Source organism: Amblyraja radiata, chromosome 2 (genome assembly GCF_010909765.2).
Source record: "Amblyraja radiata isolate CabotCenter1 chromosome 2, sAmbRad1.1.pri, whole genome shotgun sequence".
NCBI lineage: Eukaryota > Metazoa > Chordata > Chondrichthyes > Rajiformes > Rajidae > Amblyraja > Amblyraja radiata.
Window position 1 is genome coordinate 9,463,201 of NC_045957.1, and position 25,630 is coordinate 9,488,830.

The 25,630-nt window shown below is 44.1% G+C and overlaps 1 protein-coding gene across 4 annotated transcripts in view; it reads right to left on the reverse strand.

Moving 5' to 3' along the window:
- The window catches only part of itgb1 (integrin subunit beta 1), a 68,758-nt gene extending 67,614 nt beyond the window's left edge, over positions 1–1,144 (reverse strand). The window contains exon 1 of one of the 4 annotated variants that reach the window (XM_033041958.1): positions 872–1,144. The gene's annotated coding sequence lies outside the window, so the exon portion shown is untranslated. Of the gene's footprint in view, positions 1–652 lie in introns of all 4 variants that reach the window. The other 3 variants (XM_033041949.1, XM_033041940.1, XM_033041932.1) reach the window with 3 other exon arrangements.
- Positions 1,145–25,630: the final 24,486 nt, after the last annotated feature.

A 25,630-nucleotide genomic window follows, 5' to 3' on the forward strand; every position in this document is an offset into this window, starting at 1 on the left:
CACTGCGAAAACTCAAGGTTATATCTGAAGATACCACCACAGAATAGAAACAAGCGATCAAGTTAAAACTCTTTCACAAGGAACTTCCAAGTTTCGAGCTGGAAAATTGGGATTGGAGCATGAGGAAAAGCTCGAATTCGCTCAGATTATTGTACAAACGACTATTAAAACAAAACTTAAAACTCCTAAAATGCGTTGGGAGCAGAATGGCCTCGTCGAGGCGTAGAAAAATCGACCCTCCTCCCCCACACTGTGTGTGTCTGTGTATATATAAATGCAAAAAGATGTACATTTAAGTGGCAGCACGTCCCCCACCCATAAATAGGGCATGAATCACATTCCTGTCCTTACTGCGGTAGGAGACAGAGGGAGGGGGAGAGAGAGAGATGATTGTGTGCATGACTCTTCCTTTCCCCTCCCCCAGACCCAAGGACAGTATGGAGCCGGTGAAAAATACGCCGAGGGACCCCCTCGGGTCGGTGGTGTCTAGCGGGAGGGAGGGGGAAAAGCAGGAGAGGGAGGAGGGAAGGGCGAGGGAGGGAAGGGGGAGAAGGAAGGGGAGTGGAGAGGGAAGGAGAAGAGGGCGAAGGCATGAGTGGGAGAAGGAAGGAAGGAAGGAGAGAGGGAGAAGGAAGGAGAGGGGCCCACTTACCTTTTTATATGCGGGTCGCCCCGAGTTAGCAGCTTTCCAGCCGCTCAGCCCAATTCCGGCCCCGGCGAGGACTGTTATCCACACAATGGATGTCCCCGCCCGCTCTCTCTCTCATTCACTCACTGACTGACTTTTAACGACCCCCGCTTCGATCGCCGCTTTCTTTCTCTTCTTTTTTTAATTAAAAAAAAAAGTTTAAAAATTAAAAAAAAGACCTACCCTCCACCCGCCCTACAACCGGCGCTTCAGTTTCTCTCCGGGACGCGGCAGCGAGCGCCTACGACTGACTGCTCCTGACTTGCTGCCTGCAGCGTCTGCCGGCTCCTCCCTCCCCGAAGAAGGATGGCGATGATTCCCGAGCCCGGCCGGCGGCCGTTAAGCTCACGACCGCGACCGCTCCTCCTCCTGCTCCTCCCCGGAGATTCCCGAGTCCGGCCGAGGGGCGGCCACGCTTTGCCTTTGCCCGTGGCTGCTGTGGTCGCCGCAGCGTCTCGCGTCTCGCGTCTCCCGGCTCCTCCTCCTCCCCGGAGATTCCCGAGTCCGGCCGGCGGCCGAGCGGCGGCGGTTGGGCTCGCGACTGCTCCTTCAAAGCTCCTTGCAGCTGCAGCGGCTCCCGGCTCCTCCTCCTCCTCCCCCCCGAAGAAGCTGCCGAATGTTCCCGAGTCCGGCCGAGCGGCGGCGGCGCCCGCCAGCATCGAATTCCAGACCCTACACGTCACCGCGTGGGCGTGGCGCTGAGACAAGGGTGATGTCATCGCCGGGAGCAGCGGGGGAGGATGGGAGGGGGGATGGAAGGGGGGGAGGAAGGATGGGATGGAAGGGGAGGGGAGAACAGGACTTGCACCCACGCGAAAAAAAAAACAAATGCTGGAGGCAGTCATCAAATCAAAGAATTCCACAGATTCACCACCCTCTGACTAAAGAAATTCCTCCTCATCTCCATCCTAAAGGAACATCCTTTAATTCTGAGGCGTTGACCTCTGGTCCTAGACTCTCCCACTAGTGGAAACATCCTCTCCACATCCACTCTATCCAGGCCTTTCACTATTTGCTAAGTTTCAATGAGGTCCCCCCTCATTCTTCAAAACTCCAACGAGTACAGGCCCAGTGATGTCAAACGCTCATCATATGCTAACCCACTCATTCCTGGGATCATTCTGGTAAATCCCCCCTGGACCCTCTCCAGCACCAGCACATCCATCCTCAGATATAGTGCCAACAATTGCTCACAATACTCCAAATGCGGCCCGACCAGCGCCTTGTAGAGCCCCAGCATTACATGCTTGTTTTTGTATTCTAGCCATCTTGAAATAAATGCTAGCATTGCGGTTGCATTGAAATCAACAGGTCATATGGATTCTGTGGTGAAAAAAAGCATAGAGTTAAGGTTTTTGGGTGGATGACACAGAACGGTTACAGCATTGAAGGAATTCAGCTTGGCCCACTCGCCATTCTCTCCATAGTCCTGCAAATTATCTCTCTTCAGTTATCTATTAGTTTAAATGTTACAGTTCCATTAACTGTGATGTAGACTTCAGTGCTGCCGCTGCTGCAGCTGCAAGGACCAAGATTCACTATTGACCTTGCTCTCACACTTCAAAGACATGCCAATAGGTTAATTTGCTTCCGAAAATTCCACATAGTGTAGGTAAGTAGCAAAACAAAATCAAAGGAGGGATGAAAGAATAAATTGCAGGAAGAAATAATAGGGGGACAATATGACTAATAGGCTTACTTTGCTGAGAGCAGATATGAACCTGATGGGCTGAATGCCCTCCTGCAATGGACACTGAATAAGTAAGTCTAACCATGTAACTATAAATCCTCGTCCTTGGAATTATTTTGGTAGACCTGTACTGTCTTAAAGCCTCCAGGTCCAGTGGGCCTAGAAGATACAATACTCGGTTTGTGACAAAATCAGCCTATGCTCATGACCTTCTTCCTTTTGTATGAAGGACCTTGCAAATGAGATAAGATGATGAGTTTCTGAAAGGTAGGAACTTACAAGGCTATGGGGAAGGTTGAGGGAGTGGAAGGGGTGGCTCTTGTACAGAGCTGGCATGACTCAACAGACATTCTCAATATGTGTAAACTGCAGATGCTGGTTTAAACCGAAGATAGACTCTGAAGAAGGGTCTCAACCCGAAACGCCACCCATTCCTTCTCTTCAAAGATGCTGCCTGTCCCGCTGAGTTACTCCAGCTTTTTGTGTGTATCTTAGACATACTCAATTGTCCTCTCCTTTGCTGCACCCATTCTGTGCCTTTAAGTTCTGATAAACGCTAGTTGCAGCCGAACACGTGTTTCAGAAGTGAGTACTTTCCTCAAGGCTAATGAAACCTACCACTCCTTAGTAAGCTGTACAAACATGAGCTATTTACATATTTATATAAAAAATGAAACACAGCTTCCTGTGCTCTATAGGTTATTGTCCTTTTCAAATGTGTTGTGTGTTGCCACGAAAGATAATTGAGATTCAGACCTCCGTCATATTGTGCCGCTATCTAATTTATATCACAACTACATTTAAATATATGCCCCTCACTTTTGATCCCTCGGGTAATGGGAAATATCCTTGAATTGTTCTTTCTTTTTTTTTAATTGATTTCTGATGTCAGATTTTTATGATCTAGGGTGGCATGGTTGTAGAGTTACTGCCTTACAGCACCAGAGAACCGAGTTCGATCCTGACTAAGGATGCTTGTCTGTATGGAGTTTGTACATTCTCCCCGTGACCTGCGTGGGTTTTCTTCATTTCCTCCCTCATTCCAAAGACGTACAGGTTTGTAGGTTAATTGGCTTGGCATAAATGTAAATTGTCCCTAGTGTAGGACAGTGTTAGTGTGCGGGGATCGCTGGTCGGTGGACCAGTTTCTGTGCTGTATCTGTAAACTAAGCTAATAAAATGACACTGGTTTGGAGTTGGTGTGTCTGGGGGAGGTTAGGGGGTGGTGGAGGGGAACTGTTTCAATCTTATCTCCCTGCAGTAATTGCACACTGTTGTCTCTTAAGAACGTACGGTAAGTTTCACTGCTGGTGGCCATTGAAATTTATACAATGCCCTTATGGCGGGTGAATAAGCAAGCCACGTGTGGTGAATCAAAGAGATCTTTATTGTCAAAGCAAAGAGAACAATATACACGCGAATGGGGGAAGGTTGACCCGGGGTTCATTATATATACTAGGGCACACCCCTATACCTCGTGACCACTCCGTCCCGCCATTACCCAGTCACATGACCCTACCCCCAACTGCCGAGGGTTCGCATAGTAAGTGGCCTAACCACTGGGTGGCGCCACAGGACCCTCCCCAGAACCGGAGGCACGAAACCGAAAGGGTAGACGAACGAGGCATTGCCCCCGCACATCCACCAACAGAGAATGGGCCTGGAGGAAATCTGGGAAACGTCGGCCACCGTAAAGGTCCAGGTAAAATGGCAGGGGCCAAAGATGAGTGGGATTGTGTGAACCCCATACGTCCGTATGGAGCTGCCGTTGACTGCAGTCAGAGAAGCCCCCCACTTGCCAGAACGAGTGTCAACCCCTGACGGGGGCAAAACCCTCACCTCCGACTCTGGGCAAACGATTCTGTGTATCTACCTGATCTATTCCTCTCATGATTTTGTAGACCTTATAATCTCCCCTCATCCTCCTGCGCTCCATTGAATAGAGACCCAGCTTACTCAACCTCTCCCTATAGCTCACGCCCTCCAATCCTCAAACACACTTAATATACTTTATTACTTTAAAAATTCAGTGATTGTTGACAGAAAAGCTCTAAGATTAACCGGAGTGAATCTCGTTGGACCTCACGTGGTTCCATTATCAAGTGGTAGACAAGTAATTCCATTTATTATGTACACAATCAAGAAGGCACAAAGGTCACCAACAAAACAGACGTGATCCCAATCTATGACAACAGACAATCTGCTGGAGTAAAGCAGCATCTGTGGGGAGGGAAGGCAGTGTTGACTATTAAGATAGAGATTCTGCAAGCCGGTTGCTGGGTCTCGAGCCAAAATGCCTTTGGTTCTTTTCTCCCACAGAGGCTGCTCTAGACATTGAGTTCCTTCAGGGATTTCCATTATCTGAATGGTGGCCGATTAGGAAAAGGGGGGATGCAACGAGACCTGGGTGTCTTGGTACACCAGTCATTGAAAGTAGGCATGCAGGTGCAGCAGGCAGTGAAGAAAGCGAATGGCATGTTAGCATTCATAGCAAAAGGATTTTAGTATAAGAGCAGGGAGGTTCTACTGAAGTTGTACAGGGTCTTGGTGAGACCACAGTTTTGTTTTGCGTACAGTTTTGGTCTCCTAATCTGAGGAAAGACATTCTTGCCATAGAGGGAATACAGAGAATGTTCACCAGACTGAATGCTGGGATGGCAGGACTTTCATATGAAGAAAGACTGGATAGACTCGGCGTGTACTCGCTAGAATTTAGAAGATTGAGGGGGGATTTTACAGAAACGTACAAAATTCTTAAGGGGTTGGACAGGCTAGATGCAAGAAGATTATTCCCGATGTTGGGGAAGTCCAGAACAAGGGATCACAGTTGAAGGATAAGAGGGAAGTCTTTTAGGACCGAGATGAGAAAATCATTTTTTACACAGAGAGTGGTGAATCTGTGGAATTCTCTGCCACAGAAGGTAGTTGAGGCCAGTTCATTGGCTATATTTAAGAGGGAGTTAGATGTGGCCCTTGTCGCTAAAGGGATCAGGGGGTATGGAGAGAAGGCAGGTATGGGATACTGAGTTGGATTATCAGCCATGATCATATTTTATGGCGGTGCAGGCTCGAAGGGCCGAATGGCCTACTCCTGCACCTATTTTCTATGTTTCTATGTTTCAGTAGATTGCTGCTCTGGATTGCAGCACCTGCAGTCTCATATGTCCCCGTGGCCCCAACCTATTGTTGAGTGGTGTGAGATGCACTGGTCTCCACAAGACAGTGAAAGGCTCTAACTGAGATACTGCTCAGGCAACTGGTCTGGACTCACGACATGTCTTTGGTTTCAATATATCAGGACTTAATTTCTGCCATTCCAGAGGGTAGGATTGAGAGGGGAAGGTGAGAGAATGTTTAGTTTAGATACAGCAATGGAAATGGGCCTGTTCCCATGCTGTTGCTTCAAACTTAAATTAAACTAAACTAAGAGAAGTACCTGCATGTACATCAATGTGCATTTGTATACACACAAGCCCATAAGCGGTTCAGAAGAAGAGAAAATTCTAAAACAGAGAAGGGGAGAAGAAAGCTTTTTCGGTTTTCCATGTCGGTCACAATCGGGAAGAAAATAGTTGGCCTCGCAGAATCTAAATGGGATCAATTTCTAACTCAATGAACCATCCCCCTTCATTGAGCAAAATACCGAAAAACAACTACCAAGACAAAGTCAAACAGAAGCACTTTTGAGCGTTCTAATACATGAATTACTTGAATGAAAAAATAATAGCATATTTATTTTGATAAACTGTGAATTTCAAAGAAGAAAATCAAAAATATGATTTACAACAGTCCCAATTGTAGAATGCAGTTTATTTGGTTCAAATCCATAAATATAATGAATGAAATTTTCCCTTTCACACATTATGAAAATATCAATTCACCGGACACAATGAACTAATCTACTATCCATGTACTTGTCTAAATATCTTTTGAATGGTGTCATTGTACCTCCTCTACCACTTCTGGCACCACATTCCACATACCCACCACCATCTGTGTAATGTCTGTAACCAGATGCCTTAAAAAGATGGTAATTGATCTTCTCGGAGTGTTACAGTTTGCTGGTGGAAATGGCAAGTGTCATTCACACCATAATCTTATTACACAGGGAACTCCAGAATTTTGAATCGAATTAGGATTGTGTATGACTTTGCAGTGGACCTTGAAAGTGATGGAGTTTGAAGAAGGGTCTCGACCCGAAAACGTCATCCATTCTTGTGCCTATCTTCGATGTAAACCGCCACCTGCAGTTCCTTCCTACACGTGGTTTCACTTGAAACTAGGGCGCTTGTGCTGGACTTGGAAAGAACAGCATGGGTTCGGCAAGTGTCGTTGAAGAGATATAATTACACAAATTCTGAAGACTGAAATAAGTGGCACTTGACATCAATCATATGGCTAATTAAGAGGCTCTTTAGCTACAAGCTGGTGTGGGAGGTGGTGCCTAAGATGGCCATGTTGGGTGACTAAAGCCACAGGATTGCGAGAAGGATGACTACAGGCCCAAGGTTATGTGATAAAAGCACAAGGAGTATGTACAACCGATGCTGACAATTCTGTTTACATCTTTAACTTAAACCCATGAGATTTTTTTTTTAAAAGAGGGGAAATACAAAGTATTAGGTTTTTTATTAGCAATAACCCGAGCAATGTAGTTAATTTGTAAGGTTAGTACAGTATTATGTGATTGAATCACTACCCATGAAATTCAATCCATTGAAATCATTATTAGTTACAATTTGTGAGGATTACTTACGATTACTTAGTTACCACACCGGAAGTTGTGAGTACTGTTAGACCATATATGTAGATTGAGTCTAGGTTAACTGATAGAAAAAAGGGTAGGATTAAACAGGTCCTATTCAGATTAGCAGACTGACCACGACAATTAGTAAAGATTCAGCACATCAGCCTGTACCTGTGGAAAGGGAAACACGTATGTTTCTCTAATAAAGTCCCAGATCTGACACACTATTCCTCTTTCTACAGAATAGACATTCATTGAATCTTTACAGCAATTTTTTTTTTCTATTTTAGAATTCCACGATTTGCAGTTTTTACGATGTTCATTCAGTAATATAATGAGATTGGCGTACGAGAGTAACGAAACCTTGCTGCACCTATTCACGCCTTTGGTGAGATCGCTCAAAATGTAGATTCACGTTTACATTCAAATGTTGATTGGTTCCTGAGAGAGGAGATTTTCCAATAAGAAGAGGATGGTTTTACATTCATTCCTGTTGTGCTCCTTACACCTATGTTCCATTTCTATGTCATCCAGCAAGGCGATTGTCATGTCTTACATAGAAACATAGGAACATTGAAAATAGGTGCAGGAGTAGGACATTCGGCCCTTCGAGCCAGCACCGCCATTCAATATGATCATGGCTGATCATACGGAATCAGTACTCCGTTCCTGCTTTCTCTCCATATCCCTTCATTCCGTTAGCCCTATGACCTATATCCAACTCTCTCTTGAATACATCCAGTGAATTGGCCTCCGCTGCCTTCTGTGGCAGAGAATTCCACAGATCCACAAATCTCTGGGTGAAAATGTTTTTCCTCATCTCAGTCCTAAATGGCCTACCACTTATTCTTAAGCTATGACCCCTTGTTCTGGACTCCCCCAACATCGGGAACATTTTTCCTGCATCTAACCTGTCCAATCCCTTAATAATTTTATATGTTTCTATAAGATACCCTCTCATCCTTCTAAATTCCAGTGAATATAAGGCTAGTCGATCCATTCTTTCACCGTATGTCTTAACAAATAACCATTGGAGGTCAGTCTTTAGTCCTCAGTCCAAAGAAAGGTCTCGACCCGAAACAGCATCCATTCCTTATATCCAGAGATGCTGCATGTCCCGCTGAGTTACTCCAGCATTTTGTGTCTATCTTTTAGTACAGAAATGCTGTTGATGGTGCTGGAAGGCTTGGTCTTAAGAGTGAGCAGTGAAGTTGTGGAATGAGGGAGCTACTTAGCAAAGAATGCAGTTTGAATTTGATTGATTTTTTCGTTAACCTGATTTCATAGGAATTGGAACTTATAAAAGCGAGTTGATGTATGAGTAAATAAAGAAGATCATTTTTCTGACCAGCGAGGTTGAACATCACCTGAAATGGGGAAGAGTTGCTCTATTTCCAATATCATCGGGCTGAACTTCTCGTTGGAAAATTGCGAATTGCGTTTGTAAAATGTGTGCAGGATAGTTTTTTGCAGCAATACATAGAAGTACCTACTAGAGAAGGGGCGGTGCTGGACCTCCTGTTAGGAAATGAGATGGGTCAGGTGGCAGAGGTATGCGTTGGGGAACAGTTCGGGACCAGTGATCACAATACCATTAGTTTCAATATAATTATGGAGAGGGTCAGAACTGGACCTAGGGTTGAGATTTTTGATTGGAGAAAGGCTAACTTTGAGGAGATGCGAAAGGATTTAAAAGGAGTTAATTGGGACAGTTTGTTTTATGGGAAAGATGTGGAAGAGAAATGGAGGACATTTAAAGGTGACATTTTAAGAGTACAGAATCTTTATGTCCCTGTTCGGTTGAAAGGAAATAGTAAAAATTGGAAAGAGCCATGGTTTTCAAGGGAAATTGGACACTTGGTTCGGAAAAAGAGAGAGATCTACAATAATTATAGGCAGCATGGAGTAAACGAGGTGCTTGAGGAGTATAAAGAATGTAAAAAGAATCTTAAGAAAGAAATTAGAAAAGCTAAAAGAAGATATGAGGTTGCTTTGGCAAGTAAGGTGAAAGTAAATCCAAAGGGTTTCTACAGCTATATTAATAGCAAAAGGATAACGAGGGATAAAATTGGTCCATTAGAGAGTCAGAGTGGACAGCTATCTGCAGAGCCAAAAGAGATGGGGGAGATATTGAACAATTTCTTTTCTTCGGTATTCACCAAGGAGAAGGATATTGAATTATGTGAGGTAAGGGAAGCAAGTAGAGTAGCTATGGAAACTATGAGTTTCAAAGAAGAGGAAGTACTGACACTTTTGAGAAATATAAAAGTGGATAAGTCTCCAGGTCCGGACAGGATATTCCCTAGGACATTGAGGGAAGTTAGTGTAGAAATAGCAGGGGCTATGACAGAAATATTTCAAATGTCATTAGAAACGGGAATAGTGCCGGAGGATTGGCGTACTGCGCATGTTGTTCCATTGTTTAAAAAGGGTTCTAAGAGTAAACCTAGCAATTATAGACCTGTTAGTTTGACGTCAGTGGTGGGCAAATTAATGGAAAGGATACTTAGAGATAATATATATAAGCATCTGGATAAACAGTCAACATGGAGTTGTGCCTGGAAGGTCATGTTTGACTAATCTTCTTGAATTTTTTGAAGAGGTTACTTGGGAAATTGATGAGGGTAAAGCAGTGGATGTTTGATATATGGACTTCAGTAAGGCCTTTGACAAGGTTCCTCACGGAAGGTTGGTTAAGAAGGATCAATTGTTGGGTATTAATGGTGGAGTAGCAAGATGGATTCAACAGTGGCTGAATGGGAGATGCTAGAGAGTAATGGTGGATGGTTGTTTGTCAGGTTGGAGGCCAGTGACTAGTGGGGTGCCACAGGGATCTGTGTTGGGTCCACTGTTGTTTGTCATGTACATCAATGATCTGGATGATGGTGTGGTAAATTGGATTAGTAAGTATGCAGATGATACTAAGATAGGTGGGGTTGTGGATAATGAAGTAGATTTTCAACGTCTACAGAGAGATTTATGCCAGTTGGAAGAGTGGGCTGAAAGATGGCAGATGGAGTTTAATGCTGATAAGTGTGAGGTGCTACATCTTGGCAGGACAAATCAAAATAGGATGTACATGGTAAATGGTAGGGAATTGAAGAATGCAGGTGAACAGAGGGATCTGGGAATAACTGTGCACAGTTCCCTGAAAGTGGAATCTCATGTAGATAGGGTGGTAAAGAAAGCTTTTGGTGTGCTGGCCTTTATAAATCAGAGCATTGAGTATAGAAGTTGGGATGTAATGTAAAAATTGTACAAGGCATTGGTGAGGCCAATTCTGGAGTATGGTGTACAATTTTGGTCGCCTAATTATAGGAAGGATGTCAACAAAATAGAGAGAGTACAGAGGAGATTTACTAGAATGTTGCCTGGGTTTCAGCAACTAAGTTACAGAGAAAGGTTGAACAAGTTAGGGCTTTATTCTTTGGAGCGCAGAAGGTTAAGGGGGGGACTTGATAGAGGTCTTTAAAATGATGAGAGGGATAGACAGAGTTGACGTGGAAAAGCTTTTCCCACTGAGAGTAGGGAAGATTCAAACAAGGGGACATGACTTGAGAATTAAGGGACAGAAGTTTAGGGGTAACATGAGGGGGAACTTCTTTACTCAGAGAGTGGTGGCTGTGTGGAATGAGCTTCCAGTGAAGGTGGTGGAGGCAGGTTCGTTTTTATCATTTAAAAATAAATTGGATAGTTATATGGACGGGAAAGGAATGGAGGGTTATGGTCTGAGCGCAGGTATATGGGACTAGGGGAGAATACGTGTTTGGCACGGACTTGAAGGGTCGAGATGGCCTGTTTCCGTGCTGTAATTGTTATATGGTTATATGGTTATAAAAGAAAAAATGGAAAATTTTAGGCAACGAAAATGGACAATTTGAAAAATGGACATTTCCCTTGAGTATTAAGAGGCCTGGAAATGGATACAATATGACTCCACTCTAGATTAAACCTATTCTCAACTACATGGCATTTTTGATCAGTGCCCAGAGAGCAACTTTTTAGGCTGCCATCACTTTGGATGACCTAATAAACCCAGCTCCTGTCTGCCCTCTACGATGTAAAAGATTGAGGTATTTTTGGAAATTCTCTTGGTGTTTTGCTTTATATTGACCCATCACCAATTTCATTAAAACATTTATGGGGCAATCAATGCCTTTGTGGCCCCATAGCAGAAGTGTCCACGTCATGGGGCTGGAAACTGAAAGTATCCTGAGCTAATTCTGCTTCCACCATCATCTATTGCAACAAGAGGGAGAAGCGACGCCCAAGTTGGGGCGGCCCGGCCAGAGGGAGAAGCGACGCCCATGTCGGGGCAGCCCGGCCAGAGGGAGAAGCGACGCCCAAGTCGGGGCGGCCCGGCCAGAGGGAGAAGCGACGCCCAAGTCGGGGCAGCCCGGCCAGAGGGGGAAGTGACGCCCAAGTCGGGGCGGCCCGGCCCGGGGAAGAAGCGACGCCCATGTCGGGGCGGCCCAGCCCGGGGAAGAAGTGACGCCCAAGTCGGGGCGGCCCGGCCAGAGGGAGAAGCGACGCCCAAGTCGGGGCGGCCCGGCCCGGGGAAGAAGCGACGCCCATGTCGGGGCGGCCCGGCCCGGGGAAGAAGCGACGCCCATGTCGGGGCGGCCCGGCCCGGGGAAGAAGCGACGCCCATGTCAGGGGCGGCCCGGCCCGGGGAAGAAGCGACGCCCATGTCAGGGCGGCCCGGCCCGGGGGAGGTTCGGCGCCCATGTCGGGGCGGCCCAGCCCGAGGCTGAAGACGGTACGGTACTCACGTGAGGGTGGCTGGGACGGTGTTCTGGCGGCGGTGGCCTGAGTCCGGGGTTCGGCCGCGGGCCAGCGGCTGCGTCTGCAGGACTGGTGGGCGGCAGCTTCGACCACCCCGGGCCGCGGTGTGATTTATAACATCGCCCGGGGGGTATCGCCTCAGCGCAGAGGGAGAAGAGGAGGGAAGAGACTGCAGACCTAAGACTTTTGCCTCCATCACAGTGAGGAGATGCTGGGTGGACTCACTGTGGTGGATGTTAATATGTGTTTATTGTTGTTTTTATTGTATTATATGTATGACTGCTGAAATTTCGGTCAGACTTCGGTCTGAATGACAATAAAGGCTATCTATCTATCTATCTATCTATCTATCTATCTAAGTGATGGCTCCCACTGATTGTCGCCGGAAGCTTGTCAGGATGGACGATGACAACATTTGAAACATGGAAGATGGACACGAAAGAAGAAGAATGCCTATGTTATTTGTGGAAGTGTGTGAGCAAAAATTAGCTACTGCATTACTTTCCTTACTAAAGAAGTAACTAAGTAGTAGTAAATTCAAGTCTATTGTGCTTTGAACTGTCAGACTAGAAAACACATTACAGAGGGCATTGATTTGCAAATGGAAGCATGATTTGCTCTTGCCAAAATAAAAGATGGAATTAATTTTGATTTTGCTTTTACCGCAGTAACTCTACATATTCAAATATTTAAAAAGGGTTTTACTGTCACTATTTGCATGAATAAACTCTGCATTAACTATTTGAATGAATTTCAGAGAGGTGTATGCAGTTGAACAGAGGCTAATTCAGATCAGTCAATTTGGGAAATAAATCCTTTTCAAGGAATTCCCTTCAATTTCACAGCAACAGTTGGATAACACCTCTTATGCTAAACAACCAATTCCTTGGCATGCAAACAAGTCAAACAAAGACATACGCCACTTGTCACTAAGAACTTTCAAGTGTTTATATAGGATTTTTATACATATCTTTTAAACATGAGTCATTATACAGGAGATTGACCATTAGTGAGATTCAAAAATGGTCTGTACTTTGCTCATCGTGCAAACAGATTTAAGTATGCAAATATATTACAAACGGGAGCCAAGAGTTCAAGGCAGAAATGGTGAAGTTGCCTTTTTCTCAATTTGAAACAAAGCTAAGAAGGAATACCATGGCAGTGGAATGCTCCTTGTAAACTGGATATGCTTTTGGTTGAAACTGTCCTTTAAGATTGGCACTCACCCTCTCAGTTACATTGCAGTTTTGCATTGTCCCACAGACCAGGAAATATACGAGCCGTTTTAACGTGTAAGCAGATTCCGATCCCTTCAAGAAAGAACTTTTTATTTAAATGCAGCCATTGATGAGATATTTAAGTTGAATATTTACTTGCGTGGGTTCATGCTGGAAGCCGATTGTGCACGTCAGCTTTGATGGCAGTCTATGCTTCTAATTGAATATTTGTTGAAATGTTGCATCCGATTCAAAAAGTTATGTATATTCTGAAAACTGCCGTGAAAAGTAAAATTAACGCCAATTTATATTCACCCAATCCCTTTGAAATAGGAAAAAAAATCCCATTGTGTTTGCAGAGGCTATGAGGAAAGAAGAGGAGGCAACCTAACAAAGGTTGGGGCAGCACGGTGGCGCAGCTGTAGTGTTGCTGCCTTACAGCGCCGGAGACCCGGGTTCGATCCTGATTTGAGCTGCTGCCTGTACGGAGTTTGTACGTTCTCCCCGTGACCACATGGATTTTCTCTGAGATCTTTGGTTTCCTCCCACACTCCAAAGACGTACAGGTTTGCAGGTTAATTGGCTTGGTACAATTGTAAAATTGTCCCTAGTGTGTAGCATGGTGTTAATGTGCGGGCATCGCTGGTCGGTGCGGACTTGGTGGGCCGAAGGACCTGTTTCCGCGTTGTATCTCCAAACTAAACTAAACTAAAAGGATTTTAAAACTCTGAAGGCTTTTGATGCAAAGAGAATGGTTGCAAAGAGAATGTTTGAACTTTTGTAGAGAATGTAACTAGAGGCCAACATGATAAAGTTAGTCACCAAGAGAGCCATTGTGGAATGCAGAAGGAACATCTGAGCAGTATGAATGTGAAACTCTCCACTGCAGGGAATGGTTGAAATGATCAGTGTGGATGGGTTTAGGAGGGACCAGAGAATAGAAAGTAATACTGATGGATTAAGATGAGGAAAGGTGGAGGATGGTACAATGGAGGATTGCACCGTAGAGCAAGGTTGCTGGCAAGGATTTGTTTGGCTGTTTCTATGCTCAATATCCTGTGTCTATTGAGCAGGCCATATTTTTCACATGCTAGATTCCTGAAACTGGTACTCTATTGCAAACTCTGTTATGGCAAGGGATTACCAGGCAGACTTAGGAAAAGCTTCAGGCATCCATGAAGATATGCAACCCCTGGGCATCTATATCCCATGACTGCATAAACTGGAGAAGAAGTAATTGAGGTGATGTTGAGAACCTTGAGTCTAGGCATCAGGAGCACATGGAGGTCCTGTGCCTGTAGTGGTAGGAATGCACAATCTACCACTCATCTGCATTCAGCCATCTCCTGCAGCGTCGGTGACCTCACTAGCCATCATAGAACTCACAAAACTGGTGTAGAGGCAAATCATCTTCAATACACGGCGATTGCCCAAGACGAGACTTTGAGCACAACTCTGGAAACCAAATTAAAGGTGAGATTAAGAAGTGATGACCAAAACCCAGGTAGAATAGATAGATGTGCTTTCAGGTTGGTTGCAAAGGAAAGGGATGATGTAACGTGGCTGCGATATTCCATCAGAGGATTCAGAGTATACTATCCAGGCAGACGAGGGTACCGTATGGTGGAGCAACAGGCAGGTGGACTGTCTTCAGAGTGGTGAACAAAATTAACTGAATGCACACTCGAGACAACTTAAGATGGAACTGATGGATTTAAAAGACCAGATGGTCGGAAATAATATGTCACATAAAATCTTAGTTAAGACCAGATCTGACCAGACAAAGATTGGAAGTTAAACGATGGGAAGAAGGAGTGGGGTAGGAAAATCTTCACATCGCCCCTTTTTCCTGCCTCTTAAACTGTGATCTTGGCCAATCTGATCGGAATGGGCGAGGTTGTGGCAGAAAAATGCCAAATGTTTAAAAAAGCAAAACTTTATAATATTGTTCAGGAAGGAACTGCAGATGGTGGTTTAAACCGAAGATAGACACAAAAAGCTGGAGTAACTCAGCGGGACAGGCAACATCTCTGGAGTGAAGGAATGGGTGACATTTCGGGTCGAGACTTTTCTTCAGACTGGTTAGGCATAAGGGAAGTGAGATATATAGACGATGATGTGGAGAGATAAGGAACAAATGAATGAAAGATGTGCAAAAATGTAACGATGATAAAGGAAACAGGCCATTGTTAGCTGTTTGGGCGAAAGTGATATTGTTTTATTTAATATCATTTTTTAATTTTTTTTAATATTAATAATTTATTTAATAGTAGAATTACATTTTTGGATACATGTCTGTGTTGTCCTGCATGTACTGCTTCAGAATAGGAGCAGCAAACCCTTGTTTAATGTTTAAGCATTATTGCACATTCTCAATCTTTCCCAGCAGTCGATCACGGAAATGTACTTTTTCTCTTCATTTGTTTCTACTTTAGTTTAGTTTGGAGATACAGCGCGGAAACACGCCCTTCTGCCCACCGAGTCTACACCGACTAGCGATCCCCGCACATTAACACTATCTTACACTAGGAACAATTTAACATTCATACCAAGCCAATCAACCTAAAAACCTGTACGTCTTTGGAGTGTGGGAGGAAACTGAAGTTGAGTTTAGTTTAGTTTAGTGATACACCACGGAAACAGGCCCTTCGGCACACCGAGTCCGCGCCGCCCAGCGATCCCCGCACATTTACACAACCCTACACTCACACAAGGGACAATTTACATTTATACAAAACCAATTTACCTACAAACCTGCACGTCTTTGGAGTGTGGGAGGAAATTGAAGATCTCAGAGAAAACCCACACGGTCACGGGGAGAAAATACAAACTCCGTACAGACAGTACCCGTGGTCGGGATTGAACCTGTGTCTTCAGCACTGCAAGCGCTGTAATGCAGCAACTCTACCGCTGCACCACCGTGCCGACACTTGTACCCTTTATATAACTGTTTGTTTTTCTTGGAAATCTACCATTTCATCTCTTATTATTTTTTAATTGCCTTGGCTTCTATTTCTCATTTGCTTTCTTTATAGCACAGCCCCTGATGTGAACAGTGAGCCCGATGACCTGATTTTCATTCTGCAGGTCTCTAAGGTGTGGTATCATCACTAGTATCATTTTCAGCCATTTTGTCCTCTTAAGAAATGCACGTAATCATCATAAATTAAAGGAACCACTTAAATAGTTGAAAATATGGAAAAGGAAATAAATCATTAATTGCATGATTTTCTTCATTCATTTATTGCTGTCGTGCCTAACGTGGTTTGAAGTTCAAGGTTCATATTATGGTTCACTATTATTGATGTACATACGATTGGTGCTGTTTATGTGTTTAATTAGAAACAGATGCCCAGCAAAGTACACATAAAAATAATAAACACTTAGTTGGATCAATAATTTATTTATTATATTATATGAAATTGTAAAACTTGCACTATATCAGTATCACTTAGTTTAGTTTAGAGATACAGCGCAGTAAAAGGCCGCCGCCGGCTCCACGATGTTAGGCCCAACGATACCGGAGGCCCGACAGTGAAAAAGTCGGGTCCCCGTACAGGGAAGAGATTAAATGATTTAGCCCACCCCCACCCCCCCCCCCCCCCCCCCCCCCCACACACATATACACAGATAAAAAATAATAAAAATTAGAACCAAATACATACATACATCTAACGGACAAAAAACAAAGACAGAAGGACTGCAGTCGTGCCTCTGCCGTTAGTATAGATAGGCCTGAAGGTCATCACAGTCTGAAGGGCAAATGAGCGCAAAATTGTCAGATTATTACAAAGACTCAATTGTCCTTTAGGGATGTCAATGAAAATCCTCCTTGAGACATGCCTAATTGGCATACCACCTCTCAATTGATGTGATTGATTCTTACCTGACTCCTGAAGTACCCTTTGCACCATCATCTTTTTCAGTAAAACCTGGGATGGATACTGATGAGTCGACAGTCGATTTTGATGTTCAGTCATCCATTTGAAGTAGATGCATTTTGTCGTCTAATTTACTGACATGTCTTAAATGCCCAGTGACTCACTCCAATTGATTATCAGTGCCTTACATATCGATTTGGAGTGCAGTGGTTCAAGTAAATAACTCATCTCCACCATCTCAAGTGTGTTTAGAAAAAGACAAGTTGTCCCTGCCAAGACCATCCACACCCCAGTAAATTGAATTCAGATATATATTCCCAATGTTTAATGAATTCTATTTTATCCATTTCATTTTGCATTAATCTTAATTACATCTACCTCTGGTTATTGCTTATTGGTTTATTATTGTCGATTGTACTGAGAAACAGTGACAAATTTTATTTGCTTGCTATCCTCGTGAGAACCTCGTGTCCTGGTGTCAAGACAACAACCGTTCTCTCAATGTCAGCAAGACAAAGGAGATAGTGATCGACTTCAGGAAGTGAAACAGTCCACATACCCCAGTCTGTATTGACGGCACCGAAGTAGAGATGGTTGAAAACTTCAAATTCCTAGGAGTCAATATCACCAATAACTTCTCCTGGACAACCAACCTTGAAGCAACGATCACGAAAGAACACCAACGCCTCTACTTCCATAGAAGGCTTCAGAAGTTTGGCATGTCCCCAACAATTCTCACCAACCTCTACAGATGTACCATGGAAAGCATTTTATCAGGATGAATCACAGCTGGGTTTGGGGACAACTCCATCCAAGACCGCAAGAAATTGTACCAAATTGTGGACGCAGCCCAGACCATCACGTAAACCAACTTTTCTTCTATTGACTCCATTTATACCTCACGCTACCACGGCAAGGCCAGCAGCATAATCAAGGACGAGTCGCACCCTGGCCACTCCCTCTTCTCCCCTCTCCCATCAGGCAAAAGGTGTAGGTGTGAAAACGCACACCTCCAGATTCAGGAACAGTTTCTTCCAAGCTGTTATCATCCTACCATCCTACCATCCTACCACAACCAGAGAGCAATCCTGAACTACCATCTACCTCATTGGTAACCCTTGGACTGATCCTTGATCAGTCTTTGCTGGATTTACCTTGCACTAAACATTATTCCTTTATCATGCATCTACACACTGTAAATGGCTCGATTGTAATCATGTATTGTCTTTCTGCTGACTGGTTAGCATGCAACAAAAGCTTTCCACTGTACCTCGGTACACGTGACAATAAACTCAACTGAACTGGTCCAATCAAATCATAGTAAACATGATTACAGTCAAGCCATACACAAGTACAACAGGTAGTGCAAAGTGAAAAATACCAGAATGCAGAAAATAGTGGTACAGTGTCATAGCGTTACAATTACAGGGAAAGTGCAGATAAAGAAAAAGTGCAAGATCCACAATGAGGTAGGTTGAGAGATCAAGACTACACCCTAGCTTATCGGTGGACCACATGGTATTCTGATAACAGTAAAGAAGCTATTCCTGAATCTGGTGGTACGGGTATTAAAGGTTTTCTATCTTCTGTCTGAAGGCGGGGGGGAGGGGTGGGGGAGAGGGGGGAGGGGTGAGGCAGGGCTATTACAGATATGGGTGGAGAAATGGCAGATGATGTTTAATCTGAGCAAGTGTGAGGTGCTGAACTTTGGGAGGTCTAAAGTAAGGGGAGTGTGTACAGTTAATGGCAAGACCCTTAACAGCATTGATTTAAGAGGGATCGCGGACACCAAGTCCATAGCTACCTGAAAGTGGCAACACAAGTCGACAGAGTGGAAAAGAGGGCACATAGTATGCTTGCCTTCATCAGTCAAGGAATTCAATATAAGAGTCAATAAGTCATGTTGCAGTTTTATAAAACTTTGGTTAGGCACATGTGTGCAGTTCTGATCACCACATTACAGGAAGTTCATAAATGCATATGTGATAAGAGCAGAATTAGGCCATTCGGCCCATTAAGTCTACTCAGCCATTCAATCATGGCTGATCTACCATTCCTAACCCCATTCTCCTGCCTTCTTCCCATAACCCCTGACACCCGTACTAATCAAGTATCTATCTATATTTGCTTTACAACTATCCATTGACAGCCTCCACAGCTTCCTGTGGCAATGAATTCCACAGATTCACCACTCTCTGATTATAGAAACTCCTCCTTATCTCCGTTCTAAAGGTCCTTGAATTCTGAGGCTATAACCTCTGATCCTAGACTCTCTCACTAGTGGAAACATCCTCTCCACATCCACTTTATCCAAGCCTTTCAATATTCTGCATGTTTCAATGAGGGTCCCCCCCCCCCCCCTCATCCTTCTAAACAGGCCCAGTGCCGTCAAACACTCATCATATGGAAGTATGTGGGGTCTTTGGAAAGTGTACAGAAGAAGTTTACTAGAATTCTGCCTGGATTAGAGGACGTTAACTACGAGCCAAGGTTGGAAAAACTTTGATTGTTTTCTCTGGAACTTGGAGGTTAAGGGGAGATCTGATAGAAATCATGAGAGGCATAGACAGGGTAGACACTCAGAACCTTTCTCCCAGAGTGGAAATGTCAAAGACTAGAGGGCATAGCTTTAAGGTCAGAAGGGAAAAGTTTAAAGGAGATGTGCAGGGCAAGTTTTTTACACAGAGAGTGGTGGATGCCTGGAACGCGCTGCTAGGGGTGGTGGTGTTCAAGAGACTTATAGATAGACACATGGATATGCAGGGAATGGTAGGGTTATGGATCACATGCAGACAGTGGAGATTAGTTTGGTATCATGTTCGGCACAGACACTGTGGGCTGAAGGGCCTGTTCCTGTTCTATGCTCCCATTGGAATTTGTTTGAGGCATGCCCAAGCAAATGTAGCTTTGTTGCTGTACTCTGCCTCCATTGAATAACTAGATAGACACAAAATGCTGGAGTAACTCAACGGGACAGGCAGCATCCCTGGAGAGAAGGAATGGGTTTGGGGTCGAGACCCTTCTTCATTCAGTCTGAGGGTCAGGGGAGAGCGAGACACGCAGAAATGGAAGGGTAAGGTGCGGAATTGCGACGTCAACGGGGCCGAAGATCAAGGAAAATGTAGAATAGATCATTGTTAGCTAGGGGAAGGTGTCAACGAGGCATACAAAGATAAAATTGAATCAGGAGGACAGTCAGACTGGTCGGAGAACTAGGACAATTGAATAACCGTTTTCCTTTAAGATTTTAGCCACCTAGTAATGCTAAGTTAGTGAATCTGGACTTTGCTCTCTACCTACTCCACAAACTAGAGGATGTGCCTTTGTTGAGGACTCGTTTTCAGGACTTCCTTGATTTTTGACCATGCTATTGTATAATTTTATAAATTCCCACCTGTTTCACCAAGCTTTTGGCTGCCATGCCTCCTTGGCATGCCATCCATTATTTCCTTTGTGCCCTTAAATTCTTTCTCTATGTTTAGGAATATGATTTTATTGAAATAGTGATTCCAAACAAGAGGAGAAACTGAAATTAAAAATCAAGGGAATGAGTACAAATCTCATCATTTCATTCTCATGGTCTTTATTTTCTTTTATTCATTTACGAAAGGTCGGCATTGATTCTTATCCATGCTGCCCTTGAGAACACGGTGGTGAACCACATTCTGCAGTGAAGCCAGCAGTTTGAAAGTACCTGTGTCTGATTAGAACAGCAACAGCAATCATGACTTAATCAGACAGATTCCTGTATTTCTTTCAGCCTTATGCATCTGCATCCTGTCGGTGGAAAAGAGGTCATGGCCTGTAATGTCCTCACTTAGTTGTCAGCTTGCCCAGCAACTGGCATCTGCATAGTAACAACTCGTGTCAACATATGATGAAAGAATGGATCGTCTGGGCTTATATTCACCGGAATTTAGAAGGATGAGAGGGTGTCATAGAAAAATATAAAATTCTTAAGGGAATGGACAGGCTAGATGCAGGAACAATGTTCCCAATGTTGGGGGAGTCCTGAACCAGAGGTCACAGTTTAAGAAAAAGGGGTAGTCCATTTAGGACTGTGATAAGGACAAATTTTTTCACCCAGAGTATTGTGAATCTGTGGAATTCTCTGCCACAGAATGCAGTGGAGGCCAATTCGCTGGATGTTTTCAAGAGAGAGTTAGATATAGCTCTTAGGACTCACGGAATCAAGGGATATGGGGAGAAAGCAGGAACGGGGTACTGATTTAGGATGATCAGCCATGATGATATTGAATGGCTGAAGGGCCGAATAGCCTACTCCTGCACCTAGTTTTTGTTTGTTTCTATGTTTCGTTGTGCGTGACCAAATCAAAAAGCAGAAATGATTTCACCAGTAAGTGCATGCCCTTTGATGCATCGGGGCAACATTTGAGGCATCCCACAATACAACCTTAACAGCAGCATGTGCCTTATGTCAGGGATGAGCACTCCATACCAACGAGTGGACCAGACACAGCCCAGACGCTACGCTCAATCCTTTCCTTGTAGCTGAAGTATGTTCACAAGAGCTAGATAGCAATTAACCAGAAGAGAGCCGTTTTGTGTTAGTCAGACGTACTTGCTGGAACACGCAATTGTACACCATGTTGGCAGCATTCCAGGATATGGGCAAAAACATATGTCTCAGCCTCTCGCATATCCGGATTCGCAGAGGAAGCGTTCCTTCTGGGGAAGTGCGTTAAATTATGTCCCAACTTTTCGACGGGACACTGTTGCTGCAGTAAAGTTAACTTAAGGGGAATAATGTTTTGATGAGTGGATTAATCGAAACAGATGTCAGACTGCGGGACTTTAGAGCCGACGCATTTGCAGTGCCTTTAAAAGCTGGACTTGCTGATACATGCCAGATATGTTTTGGCCATAAAAGGAAAATTACAAGGTGGTTAAAATAAATGACACAGTTGAACACAAACCTCCTCATGTAAATGAATTCTCAGACCATATAGTATAGTTCTTATCTAAAGCCATCAAGCTCATACAAAGGGTTATTCATTCAGGAGCTGGAAATGAATCATGATTCAACATTGAGCATATTACAATTAAAAAAAAAAAGTTGAATGGATAAATGAATGAATAAGTTTATTGGCCAAGTATGTACACATACAAGGAATTTGCCTTGGTGCTCCGCTCACAAGTAACAGCACGACATACAGTAAACCATTAAGAATAAAACATTAAACATCACAGTTTAAACATGTAAATGATTACTACTAAGTTTGGAGGAATTTCATAACATAATCTCTGCTTCCCTGGAAAGGTGGTAATACATTTCTCTTTGATGATATCCTCAGTTTTGTATTCGGTAGTGATTTCTGAGATTTTTTGATGAAAGATCAGAATCAATTTATTGACCAAATATGTACACATACAAGGACTTTGACTTGGTGCTGTGCTCACACATTGTAAAAACACAATATACTGCAGACAATAGAAAAACATTATAATTAAAAAATATAAAATTAAAGTGCAAGAGTAAAAGGGGTCATTTTTGCTATATATTGCACATGTACTGTAGATATCTAAAGTACACTTGGAGAGTTCACAAGTGTTTGCCTTACATGCCACAATGTGGTGGTGTGGTGCGGCTGTTAAGTAGAGCTACCGCTCCTGGGAAGAAGCTGTTTTCGTGTCTGGATGTGGAGGATTTGATAGTCCGGAATCGCCTCCCAGAGGGGAGGACTCCAAAGAGTTTGTGGCCAGGGTGAGAAGGGGTCAGAGATGATCTTACCCACACGTTTATTGGCCCTCGCAGCGTACAGTTCATCGATGGGGGGGGGGGGGGGGGGGGGGGAAGGTTGCAGATGTAAAAGATTAAGTTACGTCTAAGTTACGTCTAAGTTAGGATGGAGTGAGACTTGCTGGAAAACTCAAGGTTCAGTGACAGCTCGTGAGTCAGTGCAGCATGCTCAGCTCTGAGTAAGGCTACATTGATTTCCTTATCAGGGAATTAGTCACAACATGCACATAATAATGACATCCTGTTTGTTACTGAATCTGGCAACTGAATCATCCTACCACAACTAGAGAGCAGTCTGAACTACTATATACCTCATTGGTGACCCTTGGACTATCTTTGATCAGACTTTACTGGCTTTACCCTTCATTAAATGTTATTCCCTTATCATGTATCTGTACACTGTACACTGTGAACGGCTCGATTGTATTCTTGTAATTATACCGAATTTTCTCAGAAAGTAGAGACATTGGTGCTTTGTCTTAGATGTTAGATACAAAGGAAATTGTGATCGTCTTCAGGTAGTGAAGCGGTACTCATACCCCGGTATACAGTGACAATGCTGAAGTAGAGATGATTGAAAGCTTCAATTGCCTGGGAGTAATTATCACCAGCAACTTGTCCTGGACCAGCCATTTCGAAGCAAAGGCCAAGAAAGCAGACCAATGCCTCGACTTCCTTAGAAGGCTTAGGATGTTCGGCGTATCTCCAACAACTCTCACCTTGAAGATAGGCTGGTCCAGGACAAGTTGCTGGTGATATTTACTCCTAGGAAATTGAAGCCTTCAATCATCTCTACTTCGGCATTGTCACTGTATGAGTACCGCTTTGCTTCCTGAAGTCGATCGCAATTTCCTTTGCCTTGCTGACATTGAGGGAAAGGTTGTTGTCTTCACACCAGGTTATGAAGTTTTCAATCTCCTTCCTGTATTCCATCTCGTCATTATTTGATATCTGGCCCACTACGGTGCTGTCATCTCCAAAATTAGAACTTGCGTTGGATTTGTATTTGGCTGCATAGTCGTGGGTGTACAAGAATGTATAGCAGGGGGCTGAGAACGCCAGTGTTGAGGATTATCACAGTGGATGATTTGTCGCCTATCCTCACTAATTGTGGTCGGTTGGTCAGGTGCATCTCTCTACAGATGCGCCGTAGAAAGTGTTTTATCAGGATGCGTCACAGCATGGGAACGGCTCCATCCAAGACCGCAAGAAATTGCAGAGAGTTGCAATTGCAAGAGAGTTGAGGATGCAGCTCAGACCATCACACAAACCAACCTCCCTTCCATTTACTCCATGTACACCTCAAGCTGCCTCCCTAGACAAGGCCAACAGCATAATCAAGAACCAGTCTTACCCCGATCACTCGCTCTTCTCCCCTCTCCCAACAGGCAGGATGTACAGAGGAGTGAAACTGCATACTTCCAGATTCAGGACAGTTTCTTCCCGGCTGTTACCAGGCAATTGAGCCATCCTACCACAACCAATGGTCCTGACCTACCATCTACCTCATTGGAGACCCTCGGACTATCTTTAATCGGACTTTACTGGATTTTATCCTGCAGTAAACGATATTCCCTTTATCCTGTATGTAGACTGTGGACGGCTTGGTTGTAATCATGTATAATTTTTTCGCTGGACCTGATAGCATGCAACAAAAATGCTTTTTACTGTACCTCGGTACACTTGGCAACAAACTAAACTAAACTAAACTAAACTAAACTAAACTAAACTAAACTAAACTAAACTCACTTCCTGTAATGCAGAGACCAGAACTGCGGCTTAACCAAAGTCCTAGAAAGCCGCATCATGATTTCCTGAATCTTATGCTCATTGCCCAGCCTATGAAAGCAAGAGTTCAAGAGAGAGTTCAAGAGAGTTCAAGAGAGTTTTATTGTCATGTGTCCCTGATAGGACAATGAAATTCTTGCTTTGCTTTAGCACACCAGAACATAGTAGGCACAAATACTGAACAGATCAGTGTGTCCATATACCATTAGATAAATATATACACACATGAATAATTAAACTGATAAAGTGCAAATAAACAGATTATTGGCTATTAATGTTCAGAATTTTGTCCGAGCCGAGTTTAATAGCCTGATGGCTGTGGGGAAGAAGCTGTTCCTGAACCTGGTCGTTGCAGTCTTCAGGCTCCTGTACCTTCTACCTGAAGGTAGTGGGGAGATGAGTGTATGGCCCGGATGGTGTGGGTCCTTGATGATGCTGCCATCCTTTTTGAGATCCCCTCGATGGACAGGAGGTCAGAGCCGATGATGGACTTTTTGCAGTCTTTTTCCGAACCAAGCCACGATACAACCAGTCAGCATGCTCTCCACTGTGCACCTGTAGAAGTTCCAGAGAGTCCTCCTTGACATACCAACTCTCCGTAATCTTCTCAGGAAGTAGAGGCGCTGATGTGCTTTCTTTATGATTGCATCAGTGTTCTCGGACCAGGAAAGATCTTCAGAGATATGCACGCCCAGGAATTTGAAGCTCTTGACCCTTTCCACCATCGACCCATTGATATAAATGCGTCAGTGGGTCCTCATCCTCCCCCTTCCAAAGTCCACAATCAGTCCCTGGTTTTGCTGGTGTTATTGTGTTGGCACCATTTGGTCAGTCGGTCGATCTCACTTCTGTACTCTGACTCGTCCCCATCAGTGGTACGTCCCACAACAGTGGTATCGTCAGCGAACTTGATGATGGAGTTCGCATTATAACCGGCTACGCAGTCATGACTATAGAGTGAGTACAGCAGGGGGCTAAGCACGCAGCCTTGAGGTGCTCCCGTGCTGATTGTTATCGAGGCTGACAGATTTCCACCAATACGAACAGACTGTGGTCTGTGAATGAGGAAGTCG